The sequence below is a fragment of the Triticum aestivum genome, chromosome 4D (assembly GCF_018294505.1).
Source record: "Triticum aestivum cultivar Chinese Spring chromosome 4D, IWGSC CS RefSeq v2.1, whole genome shotgun sequence".
NCBI classification, from domain to species: domain Eukaryota; kingdom Viridiplantae; phylum Streptophyta; class Magnoliopsida; order Poales; family Poaceae; genus Triticum; species Triticum aestivum.
In genome coordinates, this window is record NC_057805.1 from 221,092,262 (window position 1) to 221,116,101 (window position 23,840).

General features: G+C 44.4%; 1 long non-coding RNA gene across 6 annotated transcripts; it reads right to left on the reverse strand.

Annotated features, from left to right (window-relative positions):
- Positions 1-14,636: 14,636 nt before the first annotated feature.
- Positions 14,637-21,633, reverse strand: LOC123097339 (uncharacterized). Of its 6 annotated transcripts, none has more exons than XR_006447062.1 (6): positions 21,288-21,633; positions 20,564-20,690; positions 19,771-20,376; positions 19,452-19,560; positions 19,253-19,345; positions 14,637-14,980 (listed from the first exon to the last, which is right to left on the reverse strand). It is a non-coding gene; the product is annotated as an uncharacterized lncRNA (long non-coding RNA). The 6 variants fall into 6 exon arrangements; XR_006447061.1 differs by having other exon boundaries at positions 14,637-15,004; XR_006447059.1 differs by having other exon boundaries at positions 14,637-15,016.
- Positions 21,634-23,840: the final 2,207 nt, after the last annotated feature.

A 23,840-nucleotide genomic window follows, 5' to 3' on the forward strand; every position in this document is an offset into this window, starting at 1 on the left:
ACCGTCTTCGCTTCAAACTCCGAGGGGAGGGAATCGTCTCGTGCCAAAGGATGAATCTCTGAAAAACTCAATGCACACGATTAGTCCGCAAAAGCATTGTCATCAATCACCAAAATATCTTTGGGATAAATATGCCCTTACACCTGCAGAGGTGTACTTCTTCACACACGCTTCCACCACTTATCATTATTTACATGACATGTACTCGGCAACCTTCAAGCGGAAGCCTAGCGAGGGTGTCAGCCAGCCACGACCTGACTAACCGCACAAGTCTCTAGTCGAGGCTTATCGCCTATGTGAGTTGCATCCGCAAGGAAGTCCGGCCGAGGTTTCCACTACGGCCCAAAAAGATATGTGCAGGGTTCCCAAGCCCACAAAACGGGTGCCTCGGTACACCGTGCCACTTTCCTACCGCATCACAACCTACCCCTACGATCTGTGTTGCGCACGGCTTCCAGCATACTACAAACACCAGAAACTACTTGCAACTCCTGGACACAGGACATGACGGTCAATAAGTCGAGAGATCTTGGAGTGCCCGGAGCCCGATGTGTGGTAGTAGCTAGTCTTACATACATAGAACTCGGTTCTTAGGGATGGTTCCAATGAAACAACCCACCACGTACTCCTACATGGCCTCTCATCGATACCTTTACCAAAACAGGTTCAACACTTCACTCTCATTACCGAACACAACCATTTCACTCTAATCCATCACCCAGATGAACCAGACCTGACACAATTCTAAGCATAGCAAGCATAGCATGGTAGGAACACAACATGGCTCAATCAACTCCTACACATGCTAGTGGGGTTCATCTTGTTACTTCAGCAAAGACAGATAATGCAGAGGAAAGAGGTTCAACTACCACAACAAATAGCAGTTTGAAGTGTTGTTGTCTTAATGCAGTAGATGAGAGCAGAGCGAGAGGATGGGATTGTATCAAGATGTTCAATGGTGGTTGCTTGCCTGATAGAGTGGTAGAAGGGTACTGCCCTTCAACTGGATACTGGTGAATATCCTCGGGAGCAGAGCCTGCCGCGGAGAACACACCTAAGAAATAATCAATACATGGAAATATGCAACATTATGATGCATGATTATGACACGGCAAAATGAATGTGTTTGAGCTAATGCAGCTAGCAACAGAAGGGTTTGAGTTGATTTGAATCAAATGTTCAAATTCAAACTCAACATGTGAATTTTCAAAGTCCATTTAGTTGTTTTGAACAACACAACAACCTTAACTTTTTTATGCATGAAACCAGTTCCATTGGATAGATTGGATTTTTCTCATCATTTTCATATACAAATCTTTTCCATCTGATTTATGGTTGATTTACTATGAATTCTTGAAGTTTCAATCATTTTTTGGATTTTTCTAGATATTTAGAAATAAAACAAATCAGTAAATGATTTACTGCGTCAGCATGACATCATGCTAACATCAACAGGTCAACGGAGCGGCCCAGGTCAAATTGACTAGTGGGTCCCGTGTGTCAGTCTCGTAGTGACTAATCAGGTTTAATTAAACCTAAACTAAGAATAATTAATAAGGGTTGGCCCACATGTCATAGACCCGGGGGAGGTCAAACCCCTAGACAACCAGGGGAGCTGTGGTGCCCCGTTCGATGCGTCGCTGGGCTCGTTCAAAAGCCCTAGCCAGCGCACGTCGAACGGTGGCGTCATCTGGGCCTGGGATGGCCGAAGACAATGGCGAGGAGCTCGGCAGCGGCGGTTGTAGCTCGGGTAAACGTGCGGGCAGCGTTGCGGTGTGCGGGCAGCGTTGCGGTGTGCAGGCGGGCGAGCTGGAGCGCTAGGGAGGCCCTACGCGAGGCGGAGAGCACGTTGGACACGCCGGGTTGACCATTTGGTAGCGGGAGCTACATCGGTGACAAGCTCGTACGGCGGCGCTTTCGGGTGCAGGCGGTGCGGTGGCTACGACATGCAACAGGGGAACATAGAGGGGGTACGGGTCAGTGGCTCACAACGGTTGCGACGGAGGCTTCGGCGAGCTCGAGGAGGGGCTGGTGACGACAAGAGGTCGCCGGCGATCTCGGTGGCCGAACGGCGAAGACGAGGTCAGGGAGGTCACGTCGGGGCGTGCGAGCGTTCGAGGCTCGACTAGCTCGACAAAGCAGACGATGGCGATGCTTGTTGACACGAGGAGGAGACGCGAAGAGCTTGGTGGTTGCGACTATGATGGCGGCGAGCTCTCAGGTGCGTCGGCCATGGCGAAAGAGGGCGAGGGGGGAGAGCAGGGGGAAGTGAGCACGTCAGATGGACCGGGACGGCACCGAGGAGGCATTACACATCGTTGCGATGTCTAGGGCGATGCCGGCGAGCAGCAGGAGGCGTGGCGCCTCGCGCGCGCGTGCACCATCCCTCCTCTGCCAACTGGCAGAGATACGTGATGACTGGCACTAGGCCAGGTGGGCCGGGCCAGTGCAGGTAAGTGGCCCAAGGCCTTTCCCTCTCTCTCTTTTTCTATTTTTGTTTATGTTTTCTTTTTCTGCGGTGTTTTTTTTTATTTAGCAAAACACTAAACCACTTGGTAAAATCCTGAAAATATTTGTGGCACTTTTGAAATATTTCCCAACAACCCTCAATTACTTTTAGAATTATTTCGGCATTTTAAATACTTATAAGATTTAAATGCCCAAATTCAAATATTGTATGAATTAATTCAAAAATCCACAGTGTCCTAGAAAAATGTGCACCTTTTTTAGCAGAAGTTCTGGACCAATCCAAAAATGGTGAACTTTTGTGAAGGGCATTTTGGGTTCATTGAAATATTTTTCTGTAGATCCTAGTATTTGTAGGGGGGTGCTAGGGTTTGTTGATCCAAATTTTAAGCTTAATAAAAATTTATACATGATGCAACAACCAAGCTAGTCCAAGTGCATAGCTATACTAGGGTTGTGACAACTCACCCCCACTCAAGAGAATCTCGTCCCGAGATTTAGGGTCCGTCGGGAAGAGTGTGGGGTACTCAAGTCGAAGACGATCCTCCCTTTCCCAAGTAGCTTCTTTCTCAGAATGGTGAGACCATTGAACCTTGAGAAACTTGATACTGTGGTGTCGAGTGGTATGCTTAGCTTGATGAAGAATGAGAATAGGGTATTCTCGATATGTGAGGTTATCTTGGAGATCAAGCGTTTCATGGTCCACTCCGCGGATAGGATCCGAGAAGCAACGTCTGAGTTGAGAAACGTGGAAGACACCATGAACTCTGGAAAGATGCGGAGGTAGTTCCAATTGGTAGGCAACCTCTGCTCGTTTGGCAAGAATGTGAAAAGGGCCAATGTAGCGAGGAGCCAATTGGCCTTTGATACCGAAGCGATGGGTTCCCCTCAGAGGAGTAACCGGAAGGTAAGCCTTCTCATCAACTTCGTAAGTCACAGCCTTATGATGGCGGTCATATTGGCTCTTTTGACGAGATTGGACTGTTTTCAACTTTTCACGAACAATGCGAACTTGCTCTTCTGCTTCCTAAATCATATCCGGGCCAAATAATTGCCTTTCCTCGGTTTCTGACCAGTTAAGAGGCGTTCGACATCTTTGTTCATAGAGAACTACAAAAGGTGCTTTGCCCAAGCTAGATTGATAACTATTGTAATAGGCGAATTCGGCAAGTGGAAGGCATTTCTCCCAATCCATTCCGAATGAGATAACAGAAGCTCTGAGCATATCTTCTAGAATTTGATTTATTCACTATACTTGACCACTGGATTGAGGGTGGAAAGCGGTGCTGAAGGAAAGACGAGTCCCAGTAGCATTTTGGAAACTTCCCCAAAATCGAGAGGTGAAGAGACTTCCACGGTCTGAGTTTATCTCCAATGGAACACCATGAAGAGACACTATTTGAGAAATATATAGGTCTACTAACTGGCTAGCTGTTATACTCTCTCGAACAGGAAGGAAATGAGCTACTTTGGAGAGACGGTCGCTGACGACGAAGATAGCATTATTCCCCCTCCTGGTCCTGGGAAACCCGGTAATGAAGTCCATACCGATTTTATCCCATTTCCATTCAGGAATAGCTAAAGGTTGAAGGGTCCCAGCAGGCCGTTGATGCTCTGCTTTAACATGACGGCAAATATCGCAATTAGCAATGAATTGAGCGATTTCTCTCTTCATCCTAGTCCACCAGACTAGTCCTGGCCATCTCAGGCCCGGCCCTGTCGGCCCACCCAGGCCCGGCCCTAAAATCCAGGGCCTTGGCCCGATGGGCTTGTCCATGGGCCGGGCTTGGGCCTGAGTTTTGAGCCCACCAGCAGGGCCTGGACGGGCTTGGTCTTGGCATATTGGCATTTTAAGGAAGAGGCCCGGCCCACGGCCCTAAGCCCTAAGGGCTTTTCGGGGCTTTTTACCAGATGGGCCGGGCTTGGGCTTGAAAAGTAGGCCCGATGGTAGGGCCTGGGCCTCAGTTTTCTGCCATGGGCTTTTTTAGGCCCGACGCAAGCCCGGCCCGGCCCGGCCCATGGCCAGATATACACCAGACCCTCTTGGCCAGGTCCTGATACATTTTGGTACTACCGGGATGAATCGGGAGAGGAGATTCATGAGCTTCCCAAAGGATCAACTGTCGTAGATGTTGGTTCTTGGGAACCACCAGGCGGTTCTCAAAAAAGACAACAACTCGGTTATCAATAGAGAAACAACCAGCAACTCCTTTATTTATATTTCTCTTGATTCGGGAAGTTCCCATGTCCTGCGCTGGGCAACTATGATTTGATCCGTTAGGGTAGGTTCATCAAGGTAGAAAGGAATCCTCGAGGAATAATGTGAAGGTCAAGCTTACGAAATTCCTCGTGGAGAAGTGGTTGACCTTGTTGTAACATCAGGTTGTTACATTAAGACTTATGACTTAGTGCACCAGCCATAAAATTGGCCTTCCCTGGGGTGTAAGTTATTCCTAAGTCGTAATCCGTGGTCAACTCAACCCAACGTCTTTGCCTGAGATTCAAATCATGTTGGGTGAAGATGTATTTCAAACTTTGGTGGTCGGTGAAGATCTCGCAATGATTACCAAGAAGGTAATGTCGCCATGTTTTAAGTGCATGGACTATAGTTGCAAGCTCTACATCATGTGTGGGATAATTATCCTCATGTGGACGCAACTATCGAGATGCCTAGGCAGTCACGAGTATATTTTGGGGTCAAATATTGTATGAATTAATTCAAAAATCCAGATTGTCCTAGAAAAATGTGCACCATTTTTGGCAGAGGTTCTAGACCAATTCAAAAATGATGAAGTTTTGTGAAGGGCATTTTGGGTTCATTGAAATATTTTTCAGTAGATCCTAATATTCAGGGGGATGCTAGGGATTGTTGATCCCCATTTCAAGTTCAATAAACATTTAGACATGATGCAACAACCAAGCTAGTCCAACTACATAGCTATACCAGGGTTGTGACAGCCGCCTACGTGGCACCACCTGGGGGCCCACCCGTGGGTCGCCTGCCAGTGGATCCCAGGGGCCCAGTTGACCACATGGACTGTGGTCAACTGAGCTGACTGGGCGGCCCCAGCCACTAACAAGTGGGGCCCAACCCCCCTATTTAATGAAAAATGAATTGAAATTAATTAATTAACCTAATTAGTTAGTGACTAGTGGGCCCTACTAGTTAATTAGCTATTTTAGTTTAAAATAGGAAACATGCCCGTGCGTTGCAACGAAGAAAGATTAACATACACGCCTATCTCAATAATTCCCAAACTCAAATGAAGTAGATGGTTAGTTTTCTTCTAGACATGAAGGGTGTAAAGAAGCAAAAGAGTGAGAACAAGCACATAAGAGTGATTACATAAGACCATAAAAATTTCATATACTTTATGGACAGTCCATCTATACCTGTTGATGTCTATATGCTAATGTGAAGTCTTTGTCGTATAGATGTACTAACTTCCTCTTCTATTGCGACATATGTTGGGTTCTCCATCGCAAATGATTCTTTGCATGGTGTGTTGCACTTCAATTCACGCTTAACTGCAATTTGCGCTATTCTATCTTTCTTTTTCTCTGGCTGCATATTTGCATATTTCTGCCTGTCTCTTGCATTTTTGTTTTGTTTTTTGTGATAGTTGCATATTTGCATATTTCTTCTTCCCTTGTGTGCATTTTTTCTACAACTGAGTTGAATCTTTAATTGTTTTGTTCCCTTGATAGGCTTGACGTCGCTTTTTCAACTTTTCTTGTTTTTCTTCATTGGTCATCCGTGCATATAGCTCTCTATCTCTTTTATTTCTTTGTTCCTTGCATCCAGGACCGAAGATAGCGACCCAAATTGCTTGGCTGCATGAGAGTTTTCTATATTATATGAATCTATTATGTTCATTAAAAAAGAAACGGATTAGATTTTGAATCACAAATAGAACATATATAGCTACTTATAAGTTACTTCAATACATTGGACATAAGCATTTGAATATATGTTTTGTTCCTCCATTAATGTTGTACTCCAGCTCCACGTGGTTCCTTTTTAAAGTTGTACATGTTAGATATTCACTATTTGTCCTCTTTGGGTGATTTATTACTGAAGCAAGGTAAGACTATCATACATAGAATCAACAAATATTCTCTTATCTATCACTTAATGTTATCACCTCAGTTTGTCAGTAAGTTAGATGCTTTACACTACTGCCTTAAACCAAGATAGTGCCCATATTATAATCATGGTGGTAAGATATTTCAATTATCGTAATTAATCAAGCTATTTTAATAAGGTTAGGTACTTCTGTTTACTATATTCTTTTGTTTAAATAATATATTTTGTGGTCTGGTATCCCTAAACAAAGTTTGGCTTAAACATGAATGAGGCAATCAATGTCGACAGATGGGTTGATAGAGTGTCATGTTTTTTACTGGGTGCAATTTAGGAAATAAAAGAAATGATATTGACATAAGGGCACTGGCATATACCCAACATTTTCAGGTGTTGAAGATCGGATCATGGATACATAGTGACAAAGCATATCACACGGGCAAATTAACTATCCTAATGAGTTACCAAAATTAGACAATAAAAATGTCCTACTCGCAACATTTTAGTTGAAATGAATTTATATAGATGGAATTGTTCCTCCATACCACCTCCTGCTTGTCCACCTTCAAGGACATTAAGCACGGCATTTTCTTTGTGGTCCATACGAACAACTTGATTGATATCAAACTCTATGACCCTGACTTCTAAATGTATGTGTTTTGGTGCCGGTGATTTATTATGCAGTCGCATATTGCCGTGTGCGTGCTAACCTATGTATATATATTAGTCGGAGTAGTTTATTATGCAAGACTCTAATCTAATACCAGTCATGGAGAAGACAAAAACAGTACCAAATAAAATCCATCTTTGGTTAAAAACCGACCAGCACCAAGCAAACACGTTATATGAGATCCGCTCTCTGTTTAAACTGCCTCGGACGCAGGCCTTTTAAAAATTTTCCTGGTTTATCATGATCATGTTCTAGGGAAAAATCAGAGGTTTATGGATATATGATATTCCTCATTGCAATTAATGTCACTAAATTTTTCGATTCATCAAACAACGGGTAAGTACAAAAGTAAATGAATCTGACTTGAGTGGAATAAGACAGGATCAAATGAATGAACAAATGAAAGGATCAAATGAATGAACAAACGAATCACGCACATGTCGTTCATTAGTTCTTCTCCGCCAGAAAATGAAACCGGTTGTTGCTGCAACATTTCATTGATCCTCGGAACCCATCAACCTCCTCGCTAGCGCTAAGGAACCCCATTTGGCCATCACTTCCCCCGCCGGCTTCAACATCACCCCTTACATCTCTCCGCCAGCTCTTCCACGATGCCATGTCCACCATGTTTCACTTTATCATACGTTACTCCTCACGTAACATAAGTACTGTTGTTCAAGCATGCATACCAGTCGTTAGACCGAGTACATCCAAACGGTTGCGATCCGCCACTTTTCATGCTCCCCTCCCTCCACGAGACGTCTCCCACACTGCGTCAAAGACACTCCCCTCATGCACGCATCCAATGCAGGTCGTCGCCCCTCAGAGGCCTCCCTTAACGGCCACCGACCTCGCCGCAAGTCGCACCTCGCCATACTCATCGTGGCGGCAACTCTTCCCTCCCCCTCCCTTCCTATTGCGTCGTGTTGGGCAAAAATGTTGATGAAGTCGTTGCAACATGCACAGGAGAAACGCCCCCCTCGCTACCATAGAACCACCGATGATGATTGCCGCTCCATTGTCCATTGCTGCAACACCGTCGGTAGTTGTGGCAGCTACTTCACCCACGGTCGTGGCATGGATGCAACAAAATTCTCTGCTGGTTCGAGCATCCAGCAACCAGGTTGCAACTCCGGTGATAGCTGGTCCCAGGATAAAAATCGCCTATGATGGCAACTTTCTCGGCAAAGGTTCCAATATTCCGCAACCTGGTTGCAGCTCAGGTAGTAGCCAGTTCTAGCAAAATTGTTTGCTAGTTCCAGCATCTCAAACACCGTTCGTAGCACCGCCCGATTGTGGTCACCATAGGCTCTCATGTTCACGGGTCGTAGCAGCCACCAAACACGGTTCCAACATGATAATTTCACCGCTGAAGTTACATGATAATTTCTAAAGAGTCCCTTGATTTTGGAGCGATCTTCTTCTTTCTTCCTTGCTCCTCGGAAAACATGTGCTCATTATTCATGTACATCCAGATCTCCAAGTATTAGAACAAGAAATAATTCAGTTGTAGCACACTCTAGCCATGCCTGAAATACTATTAGTGGAATGCTCTGCTTGGTAAATTATTACCCAGAGCATGTTGTTTCACCGATTTTGAACAAATGGACTGGGTCGCTTATTAAGTATTTTTCAAGCGATGAAACTAATGTCACATGTGAAAAAAATGCTTTTCAAGCTTTCATTTTACGATACTATAGAAACTTGGCTCTCTCACATCTAGATATGAACCTATTTATGATAATGTTGATCCTAGCCATGTATGGAAACACTGATTGAGATTTACTCAATAGGATAGCTAAAACCTGACAGTAGTGATTTTTTAAATGTTAGAGAAGTAACCCAGACCAAAAGAACAAGGTAAGCGAGTGAAAGAGTCAACTTACCATTAACAAAATTTCATCATATGCCAAACAAGTTTCAGCCCTGAATGTTTAATGAAGTGATGCTTCTGGCACTTTTGGTTCCTCCATATCACCCTGCAATGAACATATCCCATTGGAAAAATTAGATGTATAATTATTTTTTTAAATGGCAGCAATTACTATTCAATACTGAACAATGAGGCTATTAGAACATACCTATATATAGTTGTGTAGCACCATAACATCTTAAATTGGGATAAAGACAGCCAAAGTTCACCATCAATATACAATCAGGCTTCTGAACAATAACTGCCAGCAGCCCAACAGTACTAATCAAATGAAATAAGATAAATTCAGTTACTTCAGAATAGTAGAACCTGGCCAATGGTTGGCCGTATTAAGAAAAAATAAGGATCAAGATGTTTATGTGAAGAAGAACTGAAGCCATATCATCTCCTGTTGCACAACCAACTACTGGGCCGTGCTCTCTTTTCTAAGCTTTATTATCACACGTGAATCACTTGGGTGTTATATTGCAAAGAATTTTTATGCCTACGAGCTTGAGGTCCCATCCCTGATGACAGTCAAATCCACTCATTTCTTCTTATATCCCATGGTCGCCGTGCATCCTAAGTTGTGCCATGAGGGCTGGTGTCGCGCCGCCAGGTAAACTGGAGGACTTGCACCACACTGGCGCGGCCCACGTCTTCACATCGACTGACGGGGAAGTGATCGTTTGGGAGGTCAGCGCGTGAGGTGAAGCTTGCACTGCAAGAAATCAAGAAATGCCATTGTTAGAAGAAATTTGTGAGTGGATCCTTAGTTTTGCATTAGTAGTTCAGCATGTCAACATTTCACCTGTCTGGTTCTAAAATTGGATAACTACGTCAACCTTGTAAATGTTGGCCTCTTCAATACCTACGGTAGTGTTGACTCCTACTCTTTTTAAAGTTCTTTGAAGTCTCTTGTCATCAGTGGTCGTGGTCTTGTGCACTTGCTTCTTCTTCCTGTCATCAGTGGAAGGAAAACTAAGTATAACAAGCCGAGAAAGGTTTTATATTTTTGTTCTCTAAGCTGATATGCGTACACTAAATGGCATTCACTGAAAGATCAATTTAGAAATGTGACAATAGCACGCTTGGATGATAATCAGTATGCATAGCTAGGACGCTTCAAATTTGGCATTTCTACACAGGATATCTGTAACACCCACGATGCGGCTATATCTCCCACGTGTCGAGGCACGACTTAGAGGCATAACCGTGTTGTGGTTTTGTCGCAAGAAGGGTCATCTTCACACAATCTCATGTAATGAACAAGAATGGGATAAAGAGTTGGCTTACAATCGCCACTTCACACAATACATAAATAAATCATACATCAATCAGAGTACACACATAGGTCCGACTACGGAACCAAAATAAAAGAAGACAACCCCAAATGCTAGATCCCTGATCGTCCCAACTGGGCTCCACTACTGATCAACAGGAAACGAAACAACACAACGAACAAGATCTTCATCGAGCTCCCACTTGAGCTCAGTAGCACCACTTGCACTGTTATCCTCGGCATCTGCAACTGTTTTGGTAGAATCTGTGAGTCACGAGGACTCAGCAATCTCACACCCGCGAGATCAAGACTATTTAAGCTTATAGGAAGGAAAGGGTAGTGAGGTGGAGCTGCAGCAAGCACTAAGCATATATGGTGGCTAACATACGCAAATAAGAGCGAGAAGAGAAGCAACGGAACGGTCGTCAACTAGTAATGATCAAGAAGTGATCCTGAGCTCCTACTTACGTCAAACATAACCCAAAACCGTGTTCACTTCCCGGACTCCGCCAAAAAGAAACCATCACGGCTACACACGCGGTTGATGTATTTTAGTTAAGTCGAGTGTCAAGTTCTCTACAACCGGATATTAACAAATTCCCATCTGCCACATAACTGCGGGCACGGCTTTCGAAAAATAATACCCTGCAAGGGTGTCCCAACTTAGCCCATTATAAGCTCTCACGGTCAACGAAGGATAAACCTTCTCCCGGGAAGACCCGATCAGTCTCGGAATCCCGGTTTACAAGACATTTCGACAATGGTAAAACAAGACCAGCAAGACCACCCGAATGTGCCGACAAATCCCGATAGGAGCTGCACATATCTCGTTCTCAGGGCACACCGGATGAGCAGTCCGTACAACTAAAACCAGGCCTCAAGTTTCCCCGAGGTGGCGCTGCAAAGGACTCTAGTTTGGACCAACACTCGGAGGAGCACTGGCCCGGGGGGTTAAAATAAAGATGACCCTTGAGTCTGCAGAACCCAAGGGAAAAAGGCTTAGGTAGGCAAAAGGTAAACCAAGGTTGAGCCTTGCTGGAGGAGTTTTATTCAAAGCGAACTGTCAAGGGGGTCCCATAAATCACCCAACCGCGTAAGGAACGCAAAATCAAGAAACATAACACCGGTATGACGGAAACTAGGGCGGCAAGAGTGGAACAAAACACTAGGCATGAGGCCGAGCCTTCCACCCTTTACCAAGTATATAGATGCATTACTTAAATAAGAGATATTGTGATATCCCAACATAAACATAATACAACATGGAGCAATCTTCATCTTCTCCTACAACTAGCAACGCTATAAGAGGGGCTGAGCAAAAGCGGTAACATAGCCAAATAACGGTTTGCTAGGAAGGGTGAAAAAAGGTTAGAGGTTCATGGCAATTTGGGAGGCTTGATAAGCAAGTGGTAGGTAACGCGGCATAGCAATAGAGCGAACAACTAGCAAGCAAAGATAGAAGTGATTTCGAGGGTATGGTCATCTTGCCTGAGATCCCGCTAGGAAGAAGATCGAATCCATGAAGAAGACAAACAGACGGAGTCGAACGAATCCTCACAACTCCGGAACGAAACCGAAGCTAGCGAGAGAAGCAACCCGGAAAGAAACAAACAACATAGTAAACAACCACCACATACACATGGCATGATGCACAATCAAGTATGATGCATGTCCGGTTTAAAGAGGCATGGCATGGCAAAGTGCACAAACAAGACTACAAGTTAAGTGAAGCTCAATATGCAACGAGTTGCATATTGACGAAACACCACATCAATTATTTAGTTCTCTCTTGTTTATGTACCCAACAATATTAAATGTTATTAAACATGGCAAGAGGTGAAGCATGGTAAGACTACCTATATAGGCAAGTTTAAATGAGGCCGGAACAACAAACAACAATTCCGGAAAATCCCCATGTGCATATTTTAGATTTGCTACTGTTCTGACATAAACACAATTTTAATGTTGTTAAACAGCAAAATAAAATGCACCAAGTTAATCTATGCATTTTTCTACCCCCTTTACATATATAATTTATTAAAATCCAAGCTACGGTTATTTAGTTATGAAATAAATCATTTTAACATGGCATATATGCAAAATTAAACAAACAGCAAGTTTAAACATTTTAACCATGGATGAAAGCAGCATATTATGAAACTAGAAGAAATTCTAGACATTTTACATGTTTAAAACATTTTAATCCGATGCACCATTTATGAGTTATTAAATGCATGATCTAGAGGGTCTTTTCTGTAAATCTGAAAACTCCTGGATAATTAGGAAATTCGCAGAACCGAAAAAAAACGAGACATGGGCCGAATCTGGTGCACTGCTGGGCTGAACAGGAGGGCTGTGGGGAGCTCACCATGGGCCAAGCCCAGTCGGTGGAGAGGATGAGGCGAGGCGCTGGGCCTTGACGCCTGGGACTTGGAGGCCGGCCACGCTGGCGCTGGACCAAGTCAACGAAGGGGCAGCGCTGGCTGTCTCGTTCGAAGCAGACGAAGCGAGCGGGCGGGCGACGCAGCAGGGGAACTTGGCGGGGCGGCGGAGAGGCGCAGGGGCTTGGGGCTCCGGCGGCTTGGTCTCTGGCGGCAGAGCGGAGACCTGGAGGCAGGGACGAGGCCGGTACTTGGCGCGGGGTCAACGCAGGAAGCAGAGGGCGAGCAGAGGAGGTCGGCGCGGTCCTGCACGGCTGCGATGCAGAGGGCGACGGTGGAGGCGAGCGGCGCTGGCGAGGCGGCGATGGCTTCGGGAACTTGACGGGGTGGTGGAGCCGCAGGTCAACGGGGCGCAGAGGAGGTCCCTGCCGGCGGGGCTTGGCGAGCTCGACGTCGAGGAAGGAGGGGACCAAGGCAAGGGTCAGCGGAGCACGGGCCTGGGCGGCCGTAGTCGACCTTCGGCGAGGCAGGAGGCCTGCTGGTTCTTCCGACGAGCGGCGCAGGGACGAGGTGAGGAGGCGCTCGGGCACCTGCCCGCTGGATCGAGGGCTCGAGGAGCTCCTCTCCTTTGGTGCTGGACACGCACGGGAGCCGAGAGGGGAGGCGGCTGCGAGCAGTGGGGAGCGGCTGGTGCTGCTCCGGCAGGGAGGTGGAGGCGCACGGGAGGCTCGGGGTCGAGCCTTTGCTCTCCCGAGCAAGAAGGCGGCGGGATCGAGGGGAAGCTGCGGGATGAATGGATTGGATCGATGGGGAAAACGAGGAAGGTGGCGGCGGCATGGAGATTGATGGATGGGACAGCTCCCCTAGGTTTTAGGGTTAGGCTAGATTAAGTATGGGGTTGTTGTTAAAATAGGCAGGGCAGAAAACGGAGGGGGGTTTAGGGGCGTCCGATTATAATCGGGCGGTCGAGAATAAGTAGGCTAGAGCGTCCAACAAAGAAAACGGTGATGTTTTATAGATGTTTGGGGATGATCCGGACCCAACGGTGATGACTGAGCGGGTCGGGATCGGGACAGGTTTCGGACGCGCGTGAGAAGGGGTTATGTGCATTGTGCAGAGAGGGTCAAACGGTCGGGCAACAGAAGAATGGTGGGTCTGAGAAAAGGTCAACGGAGGCGAGGAGAGACGCGGCAACTACGAACGGATGCAAACTTTATGAAAACATGCAGATGCAATGCTCATGATGACATGATGAAAAGCAACAAACAAATAAAACACATGACGGCAACGAAAAACATGGAAGGCTTCTGGAGCGTCGGTCTCGAGGCGTCACAATATCAGCAATGGTTCACAGGGCCCACAAATTATTGATTCTGAGGAAATATTTCAGGTTTGAAACAAACTATTTACACGGGTAAAATGGATACCTGTAGAACATATAATGTCTCGAAAGCAGGAAATGCTACTGCTTGTAGCAAAACCAATGACACTACCTATGGATGAAGTAACAGGGTTAACATAAACGCACATGTGCACGCTGCCCTTTCCTCCGGCACAGGGTACCAGCCATCTTCTTCAGCTTGTCAACACTCATATTACAACCGTCATCCAGTTTCCTATATGAACCAACAAATTATTTTTGCCTCCATAACGAAACTTTCTGAAGCGTCTAATGTTTCTCTTCCTCTCAATATATCTTTAGTTCTGTAAAAAGCTCATCCATCAATCTACAGAAAACCGGGGGGAAAGGACAATTGCATGATCAGATCCGTAATGAAACTTGCTGACCTGCGCCTAATGTTTCTCTTCCTCTAAACATGCACGTGCAACGCACGTCTCAATTGTCATCAAATAATTGTCAATAAATAGTTGTCCAATATTTACATAGTTTTTCATCTGTACATGTCTTTATTACTGATTTATAATGTTTTTCGGATGGAAGCAAAACTAAATGACGGACAAATAAAGAATGTGCAAATTAGTTCAAGATCAGTAAATTTATGTAACTTATGTTGCTAGTACGGACACCCTAGTAGTCACTTATTCGCTATTTCTTAGTCATATCGTCCTGATTCTACCCTCTGTCCCATCATAGAAATTGACACATCACACATGGCTGCAACAGTCCCAACGTGATGAAGAGCCAAATCAGTTGCCTCCTCCGTCTCACACATGACCTTGCTTCCTGTCATGTCACAATAGAAGAAAACTGTTCCTTTCTCTGTGAGATTGAACAGAGTCAAGCCATAAAATAAAATGGACAAGCTGATTTTTTCATCATGAAATTTTGTGTTTTGAAATAGTTACTAAATATGTAATGTTTAGTCCAGCAACCAAATGGTTATACACCAAGTTGTTTACATCATTGCTTCACTCATGGTTCAATGCCATGATGACATAAAAGATATCTAAGAAAAAGCCGTTTACATATTAATGCCTAATTAACAGATGGTCAAAGGAATTATCAAAAAACACGAAGAGCAGATTAACCATTGTTACATCCCAAATCTATGAGAATATCTGTAAGCAATTATCTGTAGTGGGTGTTTAGAGTACACCGGCTTTGGTTGTAATGGGGTGTGGTCGAGAGTGGATGTTCAGATCTCCATTTCGAGGCTTCTTGTACATTATATTTGCTCTCTTCTATAAAAGTATGGTACGCCTTTGGCGTACTCTCGAAAAAAAGTGTAACATCCCAAAATTCTAAATTTTGGAATGTTATAATAAATAGATTGATTGATTGTTTGATTGTTGTAATGATTGATTGAGTGAAATTCGAAACTTTTTGAAAGTTAAATGAGAGGGAATAAAAGGACTTTCCCAAACTTTCATTTTGCATTTTATGATCTCCGTGAATTCAAATTCTTTTCACCACAAAACCCTGGAGAGAAGATGACATGACTTCTTCCATTTATTTAAATGAAAAGGGGTGTTGAAAATATTTGAATTTCATTTGGAAATATTTCCAATTCTGAAACTTTATGCAACTCAATGATTTTCACGAGCGAAGATAAAATGACTTCTTCAAAACATATGAAATATGAGTTGGGAGTTTCAAAAAATTAAATTCAAAGTTCTTTTGAATTTATTTTCAATTTGGAGTTATTTGAGTTTTATTCAAATTATTTTTCTCCAAAAATAAAATATATGAAAAATAGGGTAACATGATTCCATCAGAAAATTGGAGAGAAATAAATTTGAATTAATTTTGGTATTTTTTAAATGATTTTTTTTGGATTTTATTAGAGCAGTAGCACTCTTTGCTTTATTTGAGTTTGTGTGGATTTTATTTGACTCTAGAAAAATGTTCAGCTTGTAGAAAATCTTTTTCTGAAAATTTTGATATATTATATGCCTATATAATATATTTTTTTATTTATTTCGTTTTTATTATTTTTCTTTGTCTGGAAAAATGTTTTTAAAAAAACTCTTCGAACAGTGCCAGGCCGAAGCCCAGCACTGCTCTCTCTCTCCTCTCTCTCTCCCCGTCGCCGACTGGGCCAGCCCAGCGCCCGAGCCAGGCCGCAGCCCAACAGCCCGCGCCCGCACCGCCTTCCTCCTCCCGACCGGACTCCGCCGCCCGCACGGCATCACTGCCGCCGTACGCCGCCCGGATTCCCCTCGCCGCTGTGCCCCTTCCTCACGCAAGCCGCCGCCCCTCCTCTTTAAATACCGAGGCCCCGGGCCCCGGACCCCTCTTCTCCACCCGCCGCCGCCGCTGCTCGCCTCGCCGCGCCGATCCGCCGCCGCCGGGCTGCACTTCCCCGCCGCCACCGCTGCTCGCCTGCGCCGCCGCGTAGCGCCGCCCCCGCCACCGCGCCGCCTACTGCCGTCGCCGGAGCTGCCTCGCTCGCCGGAGTCCGCCGCCCCGCCGGAAACCGCCGCCGTCGTCGAAACCGTCCAAACCGATATAAGACCGCCGGTCCGATCCGGTTTTTCTTTTAAGTTCGTTTTTTTTAAACCCTAGATTAGATCTGTTTTTTTAGGTTTTATTAAACAGCGAACGTCCACTGTTTAGATCTTATAAACGAACGTTCGTTATTTAGTCTTTTCGTTTTCTGTTTATTTACGTCAGGGACCTATACATAATTATCTTTCTTACAGACTAGTCCTTCTGTTTCAAACTACCACAACTTTTCGCTCGTTTGTCCAAATCCAACGAAACCAACGCCCACTTCTTTGTTATGATCTCCTCTATCCAGTAATCCAACTCAAACATGTTTTTGAAAGTTTAAAATTGGAATTAGACCAGATTTGAATTCAAACTTCGTTTAATCGTAACTTGAGTTTCGTAGCTCCGTTTGAGTTGATTCTTTTTGCAAATTAAAGCTCTTGACCTAAACTTTCTGATAAGGCCGAATTCACATAATTTTGGTACTGTTAGAAATTGTTTTATGTTGCAAGAGTTGTTTGCTTGGTTTAAATGTTTTCCGAATCGTCTTCTTCGATCTTTCTGATCTTTTGAGTGATTGCTTATGTGTGGTTACTATTGTTTGCTTACGATAGATTGACCGGAGTGTGACGAGTAGAACTATCAAGAGTTATGAGTGCGAATGATCTTCATCAACATTGCAGGCAAGTTCACACTTTGATCATATCCCTTTCATACCCAGTTTTTATGCATTAGTTTCACCCCAAAACATTGCATGAGTAGGATTGATAACATGTGGGTATTGGGAAGTAGTTGATGAGGTAGGAACCTATTGCCCTGCATTCAAACCTTGGAAGTTACTTCTACGTTATGTTTATATTGCTATGCTATGCTCGTAGACGTGGATTGGGTTTTGAGAGTATTTCATGACAGATGTGAGGTTGTTTAATTAATGGTTAACTTAAGGTGGCAACTTTAATACACATCTGGGTGGATTGAGGCACCTGGAGAATTCCAGTGATTGCCTGTATTTTTTGGAAATCCCGGGGTACCATGTGATTCTCCTATGGACTGCCACCCAGGCTCAAAGGGATCATGAGATTATTCATGCTAGAAACTTTCGTATGCAGCCACAAGCTATTATGGGCTCTAGCATAGTTGATTAAGTCGTGTGAACTCTTACAGTGATAGACTAGCAGATGTAGGGGAAAGTAGGTGTAACTGTCTACCCATCGTAAGGTGCTAACGCTTCTGAAAGACTGTGTCTCGGTCATCCGTTTCTCAAACATCATGTAGTGCGAGAAATCAAATGGAGGAGATCGAGTCTTGTGGGGGAAAAATGCACAAACCTCTGCAGAGGGTACAACCTAATCATGGTTAGCCGTGTCCCCGGTTATGGACATCTTGAGTATCTAGTTCTTGGATTATCCTATTGATCTCATCACGTTACTTAAATAATTTGTTGGGTTGTTAATGATTACTTTTAATTGGGATTGAGAGGGGGTTTACCTTCTCAATATTTTTCAACCAATTTTGTTTTTAAATAAAATATATTCCTTTGCAGTAGGGAAAAATTGGCTTTTCGCAGAAACATTATAACCATAGAGCTTTTCCACCAGCCATATATGCATGTAGTGATAGCCATATTTCAGCATTGCTCTATGGTGTGAATTTGCCAGTACATTCAATGTACTGACCCTTTGTGGCTGCAACGTCTCATGTTGAAGGACTTCTTTCGACGAGTAAGTGATACGTTAGGGTTACGATTTTCTACACTCAACTTTGCCGTTGGTGTTGATGAGAATCCACAACCTTGTTACTTCTGCTATTTGGATTGAGGTAATAGTATTTACGTTACTTTATACGTGTGATTTACCTCCGTTATAAATCCTCGAGTACTGTGTGTGTCAGCATACCGATTCAGGGATGACACTTAAGCACAGAGACTTGACCGTCTGAGGTCGGGTCGCTACAAAAAGAATATATGTAATTCTAGAAGAAAAAGGCGCGCCTATCAAAAGAAAACAAAGCTTTAACCTTGGTGCTGTAAAAACTAAAAGGTAACTTATCCCTACAGTCGAATAACAGAACAACACATGAATAAACAACTTGCTTTTTTCGGGTGAATTTCATTGGCAGCATGTCTGAACTGTCATAAGAAAATTAGTCAGGCCTCCTAAATTTTGTTTCTCAAGAAACTATCTGCAGGTCCCTGAAATTTTGCTATGCATTTTTGGAAGAGAAGAGCACCATTTCAAATTCACAATACTGCGTGATAGTCTGTTTCTCGAGCCTAAACAAAAGCAAAACTTCCTCTAGACACTTGCTTAATGTAAGAGCAGAACAAACTTTCATAATTTTAAACTATAGATTTTGAAGTCATACACATGGCAGATAATTCATACTTAAGGAGGAAATTAGTTTGCCTCCAAATCCAACAGCAATCAACAAAAATACACATGGAAAATGGCATTTAATAGTACACTGTAAACAGAACACTGAATGGATAATGATATTAAAATGTGTTTACAAAGGTCAACAGAATACAGATCTTTCCAACGAACAAAAATGATGTAATGAACTGACCAGTTTCAGTGAAGCGGCTAATGTCATGACCTCGGTTTTCTGCTGAAGCAACTCATTTTCTCTTTCAGATAGCTGAACTGCTAAAATACCCACCTATGGAAAGTACCAAAATATTAAAGTGTTTACAAACAAAGAGATCATTTAGGCATGTATATATATGTAGGTCGACTGGTGGAGACTTCTTTGAATAAAAACTCACCTGCTACTATTTTTTACACAATGAAACTGTACCTGCTCCTTAAATATGTGGAAGCTAGTTGTGTATTTCATCGATTGTGAAGAGAGAAGGCATCAAGGAAGGAACCAACCTGGACATGATGATAGATAGACTAAGAATTGAAATTGTGAATGAAGTGTACTATGATCTTCATCAAGATCCGATATTTCTTGTATATATCAGCAGTTGAGCATATCAGGTGCTTCTGAGTTTGAACAACATTTTAAATTAAACCAGCATTCCTTTCATCCAAGAAATGGAATGGAAAGTAATGGGGAGATCGAGAGTAAGCATGACTCACCACGGTATATCAGAGATGCAGGTCCTGAATTAGTTGGACTTGAGGGCGAGGATCGGAATTTCTTCCACCTGAGTGCGAGGAGATGTATCCCCAAATTCGTGACACTACCATAGACCTGCAAGTGTGTAACATCATGGAAGCAAATTACAGTTTTCTAAAATATTGGCAGTGTAACATCATGGCTGCAAATTACATTGCGTACAAGTGGGGTCAGGACAAAAGCTACAGTCGAAAATGGGGCCCAAAATGGACATACAGTCCAAAACGGAAAATGTCAATGAAAAGTTGAAAACTGTAGTAAGATAAGGATTTGCACTTGGCAATGTAGCTTACCTACAACTGGGGTTTGAACAAAAGCTACAGTTATAAGCAACATGAGTTGGTTGTAGAACTGATCTAAATACTTCACCATTGATTAGTATCTCGTTGAGAGTTCAACTCTTCTGGTGCCGCGGACCAGCACCCTCGGCGCTCTCCCTGGCTAGACAAAGCATGCTCGTATTGATCAATTCCGCAGTTGTATAGCTACAGTTTCCCCTCTTGGTTCCTCGTTCGCCACAACCCGCCTAATTCCTGCTGTGTGAGTCAGCAAGCAACAGTGCTCACCTTCATCCAAATACATAGATTAAAAAACCAATATGGGGATAAAAGGCCGCATAGTATGCTGCTCGGAGAACATATGAACCTAAGTTTGCTTCAGAGGTAAAATTAGCAATTCCTAGTCATTATCTGCTCTGGCTGCAGTACCAAATTATCAGTTGAACTAACTTAAAATTTATAATTGGTGCAATACCTATATAAATTGAGAAGGCAGTGAAGTCCAACTATTAGATTCAACATCACTGGATCCTTGAGATCGTAAACGTGACCTAATTGCTCATAGTTCCGACCTACTTGCTCATAGTTAAGATGATTACCATCTGCAAAAGGACATAAATAGTTCAACGGAGAAGAAATTTGTCAGAATATATATGTGTCTCATGGCCGAAAGCTTATGTAGCAAGGTTCCTCATGCATGCAAATCTCCCAAAAAATCAATCCATATACCTGTTTCCAACCACTGGTATGTGCATGTTGCTATGACCGAAAGCACTTCTGACATAGCAACATTGACCAATCACTACACCACCTAAATATGTTTGCTGTTTGAAACCTCTTAGGGATCTTAAAATCAACTCTAAAATTAGTCAAAGACCTTCTAAGATTAATATTTCACTTAATGGGATCAACTATATAACTCAGCTAGATTGATTTGTACAGCAAATTGCAAAGAAGATTACTCAGATCAATCAATAAGTGTAAAAGGATGTGGCCAGTTTAACATCAGACTTTTATGTTCAGTCAGGATATAGCCAGTTCGATTGATCACAAAAAATTCCAGTGAAAAGGGCACTCCGAACCAACAAAAACATGAACCGCATGGAGGCCATGGATCAAAATAGTGGAATGGATCAAAACTATGGGCGTGGACATGGAGATTTGGAGATGGTGGTTCGTGTAAAAAAACAGGAATATACCTCAAGGCGTGGACAACTGGACGCCGAAGACCTTGGCGACGCCCTTGGCCGTCCTGCTCAGCCCCTCCCGATTTCCTAGGTACCTCCGAGCGCCCGCGTTCCTGTCCATACGGCGGTGCCTAACCTGCTTCGCGGCCATGGCCTTCGCTCATCCGCCACCTTCCATTTCCCCATTGCGACCACCATCGCCACCATTCAGAGAGAGATAGGAGATAGAAGACGGAGCAGCAGCGGCGGCTGCGTGCGTTGACCTGGGGTTCGGCGGCGGCTTCGGCAGTGGTGGCAGGGAACCCTAGGCAAGGGAGATTGATGGAGGTGTGATTGTACGGGGCGAATTGTTTTTTTTTCGGTGTAATTTTTTTGTCGATAGATGTTTTTTTAGTAACATCACGAAGCTTTTATTAATTCGTCACAATATTTACAGGGACGGATGGTAATTTCCGGGATTACCTAACCAAACATGGCGGCCACCACCGAGAGATAAAGCATGCTTCGCTAAGCTGTGAGCTTCAAAATTTGAGTTCCTAAACTCATGACTGAAATTACAAAAATCAAAAGCTAAAGAATGTTCGACTATCTCGTGAATGACTGCTCCGTAGCTTGCCAAATTCTCCTTATGTATGTCCTGCACCACCGTTTTGCAGTCCGATGCAACTTGGATGCGCCTCAAATAGAGATCATCCGCCAGTGCAAGTGCCTCTCCAATGGCAAGTGCTTTCAAAGTCGGGGATCCACAATGTATCTAAAAGAAAGAGTCGAGGCTCCCATAAACATACCTCTGTCGTCTCTGCAAATTACCCCCACTGTCCCACCATTTCTGGTTACCGCTGCGTCGGCGTTAAACTTCGCGTAACTGAAGGCGGTGCAAGCCACCGCGCTGGTCGGGCGCTGGTAGGAGGGGCCGAGGATGGTTGCCTCTGATGGGTCATTCGTAGCTCATCCAAATATTTTGATATGAAGTTGTTGACAGAGTATGGTGCCTGAAATATATTCTCATGAATTGCTTTACGCCTCGCGTACCAAAGTGCCCAGAGCGTCACCACCAAAAGGTCTTTCGTCAATATTTCATGTAGTGCAAACAGCCACTCCTTCGGACCATCTTCCTCGCGCTCAACCATATGCTGGACCAACTCATCCGGAGCCAAAGCCCAAACACTTGCTGCCATCGGACATGAAATAAGAGCATGTTTCCATGTATCAGTCGCCCCACATAACAAACAAGTGTTCTCTGTTGCCATGTGACGATGTTTGAGGACCGAGCCCGTAGGCATGGAATGACGAGCTAGCCGCCACACGAACACCATAAGTTTGGATGGTACTTGCATGTGCCAGATCATGGACCACTTCTTGGTGTCTTGATGCTCATAAGATGTACCGTCCTCCTCAGCTAACCATGCCTCCCTGCTATGTTTCGTTTTTAGTATCATTCGATAAGCAGAACGAACGCTGAAATTTCCTCGAGGCTCCTCATGCCAGGCCCAGAAATCTTCCACCCGGCGAGTACATAGCGGAATCCGTAGTATCTCTTCCGCATCAAAGTGGGTGAACACCGAACGTACCAGGTTTTCATTCCACGTTGCCGATGTTGGATCTATAAGCTGCGCCACTCTCGCCGGAGGGTTCTGAACGAGTGAGCATATAGGTCGCTTAAGACCATCACGTGGGATCCAGTTATGCCGCCAAATATCAGTCGTCTCCAATGCGCCTGATGACCCCCTGCACCAGGATGTCCCGACCATCCAAAATCGCCCGCCATATCTGGGATGGGTGCGATCCCAGTTCGGCTTGAAGGAGAGAGCAGTGTGGGAAGTAAACTGCCTTGAGGATTCTGGCGCTGAGCGAGTTCCTATCTGTGACGCCCCCGATTTGGCCGTACACTAATCATGCACGCAAATGTGTACGATCAAGATCAGGGACTCACGGGAAGATATCACAACACAACTCTAAAACATAAATAAGTCATACAAGCATCATAATACAAGCCAGGGGCCTCGAGGGCTCGAATACAAGTGCTCGATCACAGACGAGTCAGCGGAAGCAACAATATCTGAGAACAGACATAAGTTAAACAAGTTTGCCTTAAGAAGGCTAGCACAAACTGGGATACAGATCGAACGAGGCGCAGGCCTCCTGCCTGGGATCCTCCTAACTACTCCTGGTCGTCGTCAGCGGGCTGCACGTAGTAGTAGGCACCTCCAGTGTCGTAGGTGTCGTCGTCGACGGTGGCGTCTGGCTCCTGGACTCCAGCATCTGGTTGCGACAACCAGATAGAAAGGAAAGGGGGAAAAGAGGGAGAGAAGCAACCGTGAGTACTCATCCAAAGTACTCGCAAGCAAGGAGCTACACTACATATGCATGGGTATATGTGTAAAGGGGCATATCAGTGGACTGAACTGCAGAATGCCAGAATAAAAGGGGGATAGCTAGTCCTGTCGAAGACTACGCTTCTAGCCATCTCCATCTTGCAGCATGTAGAAGAGAGTAGATTGTAGTCCTCCAAGTAGCATCGCATAGCATAATCCTACCCGGCGATCCCCTCCTCGTCGCCCTGTT